We start from the raw sequence: 8,708 nt of genomic DNA on the forward strand, positions 1-8,708 counted from the left end.
CCTCAGTCCTGTGCAGGAAAAGCTACCCCCTCCTATCCAGGTTGTCCTCTGGCTTCTTCTGTCTTGGCTTTTCAAAGGGTTGTTGCTCTGGTCTCAGGTTGAGATGCCAATTCCGATAGGAAAGCCCCATGCAGGCCTCACTTTGTTCTGTAACCTTCATGTTATCTGAATGACGCCTTACCCTCTGTGTGAGGATGGGCAGACGTTCTCGGGTATTCCACAGCCCATCTAAGGAGAGGGGGTCTGATGGTTTAGTTGTGGTTGAAGTGCGTTGGAAATAAGTAAGGTATGGGGGTTTTTTTTGTTTATTTTTGGGTTTTTTTTGAGGTACGTGGGCCTCTCACTGCTGTGACCTCTCCCGTTGCGGAGCACAGGCTCCGGACGCGCAGGCTCAGCGGCCATGGCTCACGGGCCCAGCCGCTCCGCGGCATGTGGGATCCTCCCAGACCAGGGCACGAACCCGCGTCCCCTGCATCGGCAGGCGGACTCTCAACCACTGCGCCACCAGGGAAGCCCAAGGTATTGGTTTTAACTGACATTCTTTGCTACTTATCCTGTTCATAATCATCACAGAGGTACTTGGACAAAGAAATAAAGATATTTGGGCAAAAGCAAGAATGTCCTTCTTTTCAGAAATTCCCTGGTGGTTCCAGGGGTTAGGATTCTGCACTTTCACTGCTGAGAGCATGGGTTCAATCCCTGGTCGGGGAACTAAGATCCCACAAGCCACTCTGCGTGGCAAAAAAAAAAAAAAAAAATGTCCTTCTTTTAAAATGAGAGAAGATGCGTAGCCCACGCCGGTGACCCCCAGAAGCGCTCACCTGGGGCCACGTGGGCACCTCCGTCCTACGGGACGGTCCTGACTGAGAGCAGATGTGGTATGTTCCAGGGAGAAGAGGACGTTCCTGGCACGTCCTCTGCTGAGTGATTTATTTCCCAATAAAAGTGTTTAGTCTGAATCAAAGAACACGAGCGTTGGTCTCACTGCTGGAAAGAAGGGGTTGCCGCTCCGTCTCTCCTGGCGAGCTGGCTGCCAGGGCCAGGCCTGAGCACGGCTGAGCCTCCGTGAGAGCGGAAGCTGAAACATCAGGTCAGGAGCTGACCCAGTGGGCCAGGGTCCGAGCCAGCTATGAGTTACCTCACCTGCCCCGTGCAGGAGAAAATGGCAGAAGATCACAGAAGCAGAAGTGGCCACAACGTGCCAGGGAGGGCGTCCAGGGAGGGCATGCAGGGCAGGTGTGCCCCACCATTTGTGTGGGAGTTGGGCCCGGCCAGTGCAGGGAGGGTGGGGTCCCTTGTGTCCACCTTGAGGCTGGCTTTGCCAGTCACTGCCTGGCACCTCCACTGTGCAGGGCCTCTGCTTTCTCACCGGGTAGGCAGGTGTAGCTGACTCCTCGCCTTGCCTTGGAGTTCCGGGAGGCTCGGAAGGTGCTCGGCAGCGACAGACGGCAGGACCGGGCGTGAGCATGGGCGGGCGGGAAGGATGTGGCTGTGGCATCCCCGTGATTAGGGCGGGGCCGGTGGGCAGGGGCCGCAGAGCAGGGCACCGTGGCTTCGGGTGCTTGTCGCAGGGGCCACAGAGATGCCACTGGCGGGACGGCATGGGGGTTGCTCTTTATAGAAATCTCCGCAGCTGCCCAGCCTGTCTCAGGGCTGGCCCCAGAGCAGATCACCAGCCTGTCTGTTCCCCTTCGAGTTATAACTGGAACCACCTCGAATGGTCTTGGGATCCATGCTGGTTTTCGGTCCTGATCTTCTAATCCTGGAGCCACTTTGCTTCCGTGTTCTCTCCTCCAACACGGTCTTCACAAGAGAACTGGGACCGAGCTGCCCCAGTCCCCACCAGCCCTCAGCCCCCAGGCAGCACTGACTCCCAGGCACCTCTTGGGCTTGTGCTGTGGGGCCTCCGGCGCAGGTATTTCTCATGCAGTCCAGGGAAGCGGTCCCAGCCACCAGCCCCCTAATGGGCGGCATCTCTTCCCCGCCCGCCAGGTACTGGCTCATTTGCCTTCTGGAGTCACAGCGTCACAGAGCCTCCCACACCTTCTAGAGGTTTTCACAGGGAGGAAGAGTTTGGGGACACTTCTGCTCATCCCTGAGACTGGGGGCCGAGGTCCTAAGACCCCAGCAATGTGAGTCCTGAATGACGCAGCGTATTCCAGAAACCAAGCCAGTCACACCAAACTCAGGGCCCTGGCAATGCTCAGCCTGGAAGGCAGGGGCCAGGGTGTGTCGGGGGGAGGCAGGTGGGGGCAGGTGGGAGCAGCAAGAGTTTATCCCCCAGCGTGTGTACAATCCGAGAAGTGTTGACAAAGTACAAAGCAGTAAGACAGATGAAATGACATAGCAGATTGAGGCCAAGCAGGGGAGAACACCAGTGAACCAGATGTCAATCGAACTTCAGGCCTGAGGCTCCCGACAGTCCCAGGGAAGAGGGAAGCATCCTAAGTCCACATCCAACCCATGTCGGGGTCTCCTTGGATGCACTGACACATTAATACCATTTTCTTATCTTGATCTTGAGATTAAGGCCCCCATTCCGCCCCAGGGATGGGCCCTGCAGGCTCCTGTCTACTAACTCAGCCCCTAGTAGCCCCTCTGTACCCCTGTTCACCCTCGGGGGCCTGAATCTCCATTGCTGGCCAGCACACCATGCCCTGCAGAGTGGTAGGGGAGGCTCTGGACCAGCACTGATGGCTGTGCTCCGTCCCCTGCAGATCTGAGGCCCCACCTTTGTTGCAGCAAAAAATAAAAGTTAAAAAATTAAAAAATAGAAATGAGTAAACAGCCTTAGGCACATACCAGCCAAACAGGCCTGAAAGAGTTAAGCAATCTCAGTTATTCTTTAGCTGTTACTACTAACACTTGTAGCTAGACTTGTCCTTCACAAAGCTAATTACTTTCTGATTCCATATGAATTATACTCTGCACCTGGCATCCTTCTCCCCCTACACTTCCTTGTAGGATTCTGCATCTAAAAAGGAAGAAGGTCACAGCGGTAACTTCAGGGACACCAGACTGGGTTGCTGAGCTGCCTGATGCCAGCTTTTGGCTGAAAATTTGCAGAAGAAAAAAAAAAAAAAAAAATACAAGACCTTCATTGCTTTGAGCCTTATCACCTACCCACAAACCATGAGCCCTGGAATATAAAACTCTCTCCATTCCCAGGAAAAGGGGAGCACAGTTCTCAAGGCGCTAGCCTGCTGTGTTCCCCCTTTGCCAGGCAAAGAATAAGAAAAGCTATCTTTCCCGTTCCTCCAAAACTCTGTCTCCATATTTCTTTTCAGCATCGGTGCGCAGAGAGCCAGGATTCTTGGCATCACCTCGATGTTCCTTCCATCTCAGCACCTTTGAGGCCAGGCAGATCCCAATGGAGCTGGGGGTACAGGTGAGCCCCCATTCCCGAGAAGGCCAGTGGGGGCTCTGGGAGGGCTGGGCCTTGCCTGCCCCAGTGCAGGGCACCTCTCCCACCCTGCAGCATGGGGGTCATGGCTGCCACCTCCCATCCCAGTGAACACACAAGGTGGGGAGGCTTGGAATCTTGCTGCAGTCACACACCTGGCCAGGTGCCCAGCTTGAGCCCCCTGCCCCCAATCATCCCTGGGTTTCCCAGGCCTGGGGGCATACACCTGTCTCCTCGCATGCCCCCTGTTAAAGAACAGACAGCTGGGGGGGTCTCTTAGGAAGGGCCCCATTCCTGGAAAATTCCGGTGAGAGGAGGAGGGAGGGGAGAGAAGGGGGAGGTGGGTGGGCACCGTCCAGGGTCTCTGCACACCCAGGGTGGGTCCTGGACCAAGACGTCCTCCCCAGGAAAAAGTGGGCCACGTGCTTACACCTGCTGCCCCCTCCCAGAGTCCCCAGCCCCCCACAAGCTCTCCCTGCCCACACCATGTAGCCAAATCTCCCCCTCCCCCTGCCCTTATCCGTAGGGGCTGCAAGGGGCTTAGCAGGGCTTGTGGGGTGAGGTGGATGCGGCATTGAGGTGGTGGCCACGCAGTGGGCGCTCTCCTGTGCCCGTGTCTCTATGAGGCCAATGCAGGGCGGGGGTGGCGTTGCTGTTCCCTGGGGACCCCTGCCCTCCACGCCCCACTGGCCCCTTGGAGCCCTCGCTGAGGCCTCACATCCAGGGTGTGTGGGTCTTGCCTCCTGGGGCATGGCATCAGGCACACACCCCTCAGAGGGGGAATCCAGACCCCTCAGCCAGGTCAGGACCTGCCCACGAGACCCCAGATAGCACCCCAACCTCGCTGTCGGCTCAGGCAGCCTTCCTGCATCCATCACAGGTGGGCACGTGGGCTCACGTTGATCCTTCAGCACCTCCCCCCATCCCTATAATCACCCGTGCACCAGGACCACCTCCCGGCCACATCTCTGGTGGAGAAGGCTCCTGGCTTCCAGCTGCCTGCTGCCCAGCCTGGCGCACTGTGGGGCACACAGGGTCCATCCCAGCTCTGCCCAGCCACCATGGGCTGGGGGGAGGGGGCAGGATGAGGAGAGGGGTGGGGGGCGCTGGGAGGCTGAGGGCAGAACTGGAGGTCCCCCCCGCCATCAGACCCCAGTCCCAGCCCTGACTCGTCCCGGCCCTGGGGAGGAATCTCGGTGCAGGGCAGCCAGCTCTGACACCCGGGCAGTGTCGGTATTTCACACTGACACATAGTTCTGGGGTGAGACCAGGCTCTGGGCTTTCAATCACGCTGCGGGGAACCTCGAGCCACAAAGGGCAAAGGCGGGTGGATGCTCCCAGCTCCTGCGGGTCCCGGGTCCTGTGTGGCCTGGTTCCTCAGCTGTGAAACAGGAATAAGAGAATTTTGTATAAAAGATGACCCAGTGGTGAGCTCGCCAAGGGGGCCACCTGAGGGCCAGGGAATCTGCACACGGAGGAAGGGCAGAGAGGGGCTGGAACACTGGACTGGAGTCCCCAGGCCACCTACCGTCCCAGCTGCCTCCTGGCTCTGACTGCTCACCTCTCAGGCCTGCCAGGCCTTGGGCTCCAGGAGGGGAAGGTGGCAGGACACAGCCATCCAGCCTGGGGGCCCTCTCCGGGAAGCTCAGGGGATGGGGCTCTCCTCTGGGCCCTCACGGGGTCCCAGGAGAACTGGCCCCCACCCCCTGTGCGGGGCTGGGCCCTCGGCCGGCCTGGAAAAGGCAGGAGTCTGGAGCTCCTGGCTGCTGGCCATTGGCAGCCTCCCGGGCTTCCTGCTCAGAGCGTCATCTGTCTGGAATTCCAATGGAAAAAAACCTACTCTTGCAGGTGGCCCTGTGGCTCTCAGATTCCCGGTTTGGTGGTTTGCAGATGTATGGGATCCAGGCTAGATTCTGGTCAACCCCACCCTCTGCCTGGGATGGGGGCTCCCACCTTCTGCTGGCTGAGCCCCCTCCTTTCTCTTGCATGCTGGGTGTGTGAGTGAAGGTGCCGATGAACTGGGGGCTTTCTCCAGGGCAAGAAGGAGCCCCAGCACCACCCCCCAAGGCTGGCCCTCCAGGTGACCTGGATCAGGAACACCAGTCAGCTGGGCGTGTTCAGGTGTGGAATCAGGTAAGAGTTCAGGTCTCTGGACTAGGCCACCCTACCAGGCAGGGCCACTGTCACAGTGTCACCCATGGCCCCAGGCACTTGCCCCCCAGAGCTCCATTTGGTGAGGACAGTCTACGAGAGCAGAGAGCTCCGGAGGCAGGTAAAAGTGATGTGTCTACTGGTTGTAGGTGCAACTCAATTCCCAAAGAATGACTTCCTGGGAAAATTAGGAGTAGGGGAAACTTTGGATTGCGTGTGTATCTTTGTTGATGAGTAATTTACACAAAGTGCAGCAGCCCTGGGCACGCAGCCTGGTGACACGCACTCTGAGTGCTGGTGCGTCTCCTTGCGAAGCTGGGCTCTCCCGGCCTCCACCCCCGGGGACCCACAGAAGGTGGCAGGGAGGGGCTCAAGGCATAGGTTTCTGGACTGGGCCAGGCCACTCCTCTGGGCCTGAAAAAGCCCACAGGTCAGCAGCCAAATCCCGGCCAAGCCTGAGCCTCTTGGAAACTGACCGGCCTGCGAAGCAGGAATGTGCTACACCTGGTAAATCCATCATCCATCATCCGATCCTCTGCCACTAGGCTCCTGGATCCCTGCACCTTCTGTGAGCTTGGCTGTGAGCTTGGCTGTGAACTCGGCTGTGAACTCACCCGCCTCTGGCTCCTTCCCCACCTTCCACCAACCCCCTCCACCACCTTCAGGAAGACGGAAGACAGTATAAGAGAGGGCAGCGGGTCCCTGGTGGAGGGACAGTTTGTCCATTCATTCATTCATTCCCCACTGGGTGCTGGCCGCCACTGTCCTGGTCACAGGCCCCACAACCTGCCTGACCCCTGTCCCCACTCCTTGTTTTTGCTATAGGAACTGAGGGGAGTGGGCTGGGGAAACTCAGGGAAGGGGGTGCAGGGGGTGGGGATGGGGCCGGGGACATGCTCCAGGGCTGGCACACGGCTCCCTCCCGATGCAGCTGGGCACCCAGTCCCCATGGCTCTGTGCCCAAGGTCTTCCAGAGGAGCTTCATGCACCACCCCCAGCAAAGGCCTCCCTGCCCAGCCCACACCCCGTTAACCCAGCTTCTAGGGAACCAAGTCCAAGTTCACAAAACCTTCCATCTGAGCAGTGTCTTACAAAGGGATCCCAGCAGCTGTCTATGAAAAGAAGTTCGTTCCCCCAGTGCAGGATGGGCTTGGCCCTGGGGCAGTGGTCGGGACTGAAGTGAGGGCAACAGTGCCTCAGAAGAAAGCCGTTAGGAGCACGGTGGGCCGAGCCTGGCCTTGGCACTTTGCCTCTTCACCTGCAAGCCTGGGTGTTGGGTGGATGGCATTGAAATGTCGAGACCTCGTCCATCACCCTGAGTGACCCTCAGCCCGAGTGCTCATCCATCAGACAGCCGACAGCCCTCCCGTCCCCACTACTGACCACCACTGCACTGGAGGCCAGGGCTGGACTCAGACCGAAGGCCCACTCAGCTCCTGGCATCCAGGGCTGTAGCAGAAGAGTGCCGGCTACTCCTCCTGGTCCTCCCGTCATTTCCCACTCCTTCCCCCTCCTCTCCCCCCCCCCACTGCCATCCCTCCCCCTTTCTCCTTCCTCCTCCCTTCTGCACTCCCCCCACTGGCTCCTCAGCCCAGGAAGGTGGTAGACCCAGGTGAGGCCTCCAGGTTTCAGGAGCTCGGTCTGGATCTGATGCTTGCAGAGTGGACAGGGGCACTGTCACTATTTTCTCGAGTGGTGGCCTGTGTCCCCCTCCCTCCCTGGTTATGTGTAAAGTGGCTCTGTGCACAGCTCTGGTGGTCCCCTGCTCGGGATGAGCAGATGCTATCATCCAGGGCGTCCAGTGCAGGCTGTTGGGGCACTGGGGGCCCTGACAATGGGGGAAGGACGCCCAAGCAGAGGCCCAGGCCCACTGGCACCTGTGGGGGCCTGAGATTCTGGGGCAGGCAGGGAAGGGACGGGATGCAGGCAGGGGAGCGCGACAGCACCTGTGCCCACCCCAGGGGGGCCCTGCAGGACAAGGCCCCTCACCACAGGCCCGAGAGCATCTCAGGCTCCAACTGTGGTTGGGGAGTGTGGGAGTCAAGGTCACAGGGCCCCAGCGCCCAGGGGTGAACATCCACCCGGGGCTTCCCTGGCTCTGTTCCCGATGACCTGCCCCCACGGCATCCACACTGCCAGATCTCCAGCAAAGCCCTGTGGCCTTAAGCGTCAGATACCATGAGGGAATTTGCAGAGTGAACCCCGGCTCCTGAGCCCTCCTCCCTGCCTTTGAACTGTTGGAAAAGACTCGGCATGTGGAACAGCCCCAGCCTCCCAGCAGGATGTGAGAGCAGCCAGACCTGTGGACACACCTGGTCAGTGCCTTCCTGGAGACAGGGGAAAGCTGGCCAGAAGGGTTCCGATGACCCACAGAAGCAAGACGGTCCATAGTGAAGATGGCCATGATGATGTCCCTTTCTCTCGAGGGGCCCTGCCAGCTGCCCCCTCCCTCAGTGCATGTTGCCAGGTGGGGAAGCCCCAGGTGGCTGGGACAGAACTGGAGGTGAGGAAGCCTAGACTCACTCACATTGGAGGCCAAGGTGATGAGGATGGGAAGGGGGGTGCCCCTGCCCCCCACAGCCTGCGGGCAGCACTGCCCTCCCCGCCCCTGCCCATCTGAGCAAGGCCTATGGCCCTAGCCCCGCAGACGCGTGACCCGGAGAGACGGTCACCATCCGGAGCTGCCCGTTCTTAATCCGAGTTTACCCAGAACAGCTGCTCTTTTGTCATGAAACAGTGCCTACCCCGAGGGAGGGCAGTGTGGGCAGGGTGGAGAGGCCAGGAGGCCAGGAGCCCTCACGCAGGGCAACTGGAAGGAGCAGCAGATGCACAGTCCTCCGGGAACAGTCCAGAGGTTCCAGAGCAGCAACGCCTCCACACAGACGCGCACACGGACATCCACGGCGGCCCTGTTCATTTGGAGAAAATGTGGCAGCAGCTCAAATGCCCAAAACCGACACGTGTTTATCCAGCGGGGCGCATTCAGCTCTGCCCAAGCTGTGCAGCCGGGAGTCTGTTCCCGGAATGTGGTGGGTGAGGCTCCTCCATGGGGTTGGAGGCCTTCCAGCAAAACTGGAGGTTTCCGGGAAAGAAGGAATTCTACCCCAAGGCTACAGCATCTTCTCCTGCCTGAGTTTCCAGCCCACCACCCCAT

The sequence above is a fragment of the Kogia breviceps genome, chromosome 19 (assembly GCF_026419965.1).
Source record: "Kogia breviceps isolate mKogBre1 chromosome 19, mKogBre1 haplotype 1, whole genome shotgun sequence".
NCBI lineage: Eukaryota > Metazoa > Chordata > Mammalia > Artiodactyla > Physeteridae > Kogia > Kogia breviceps.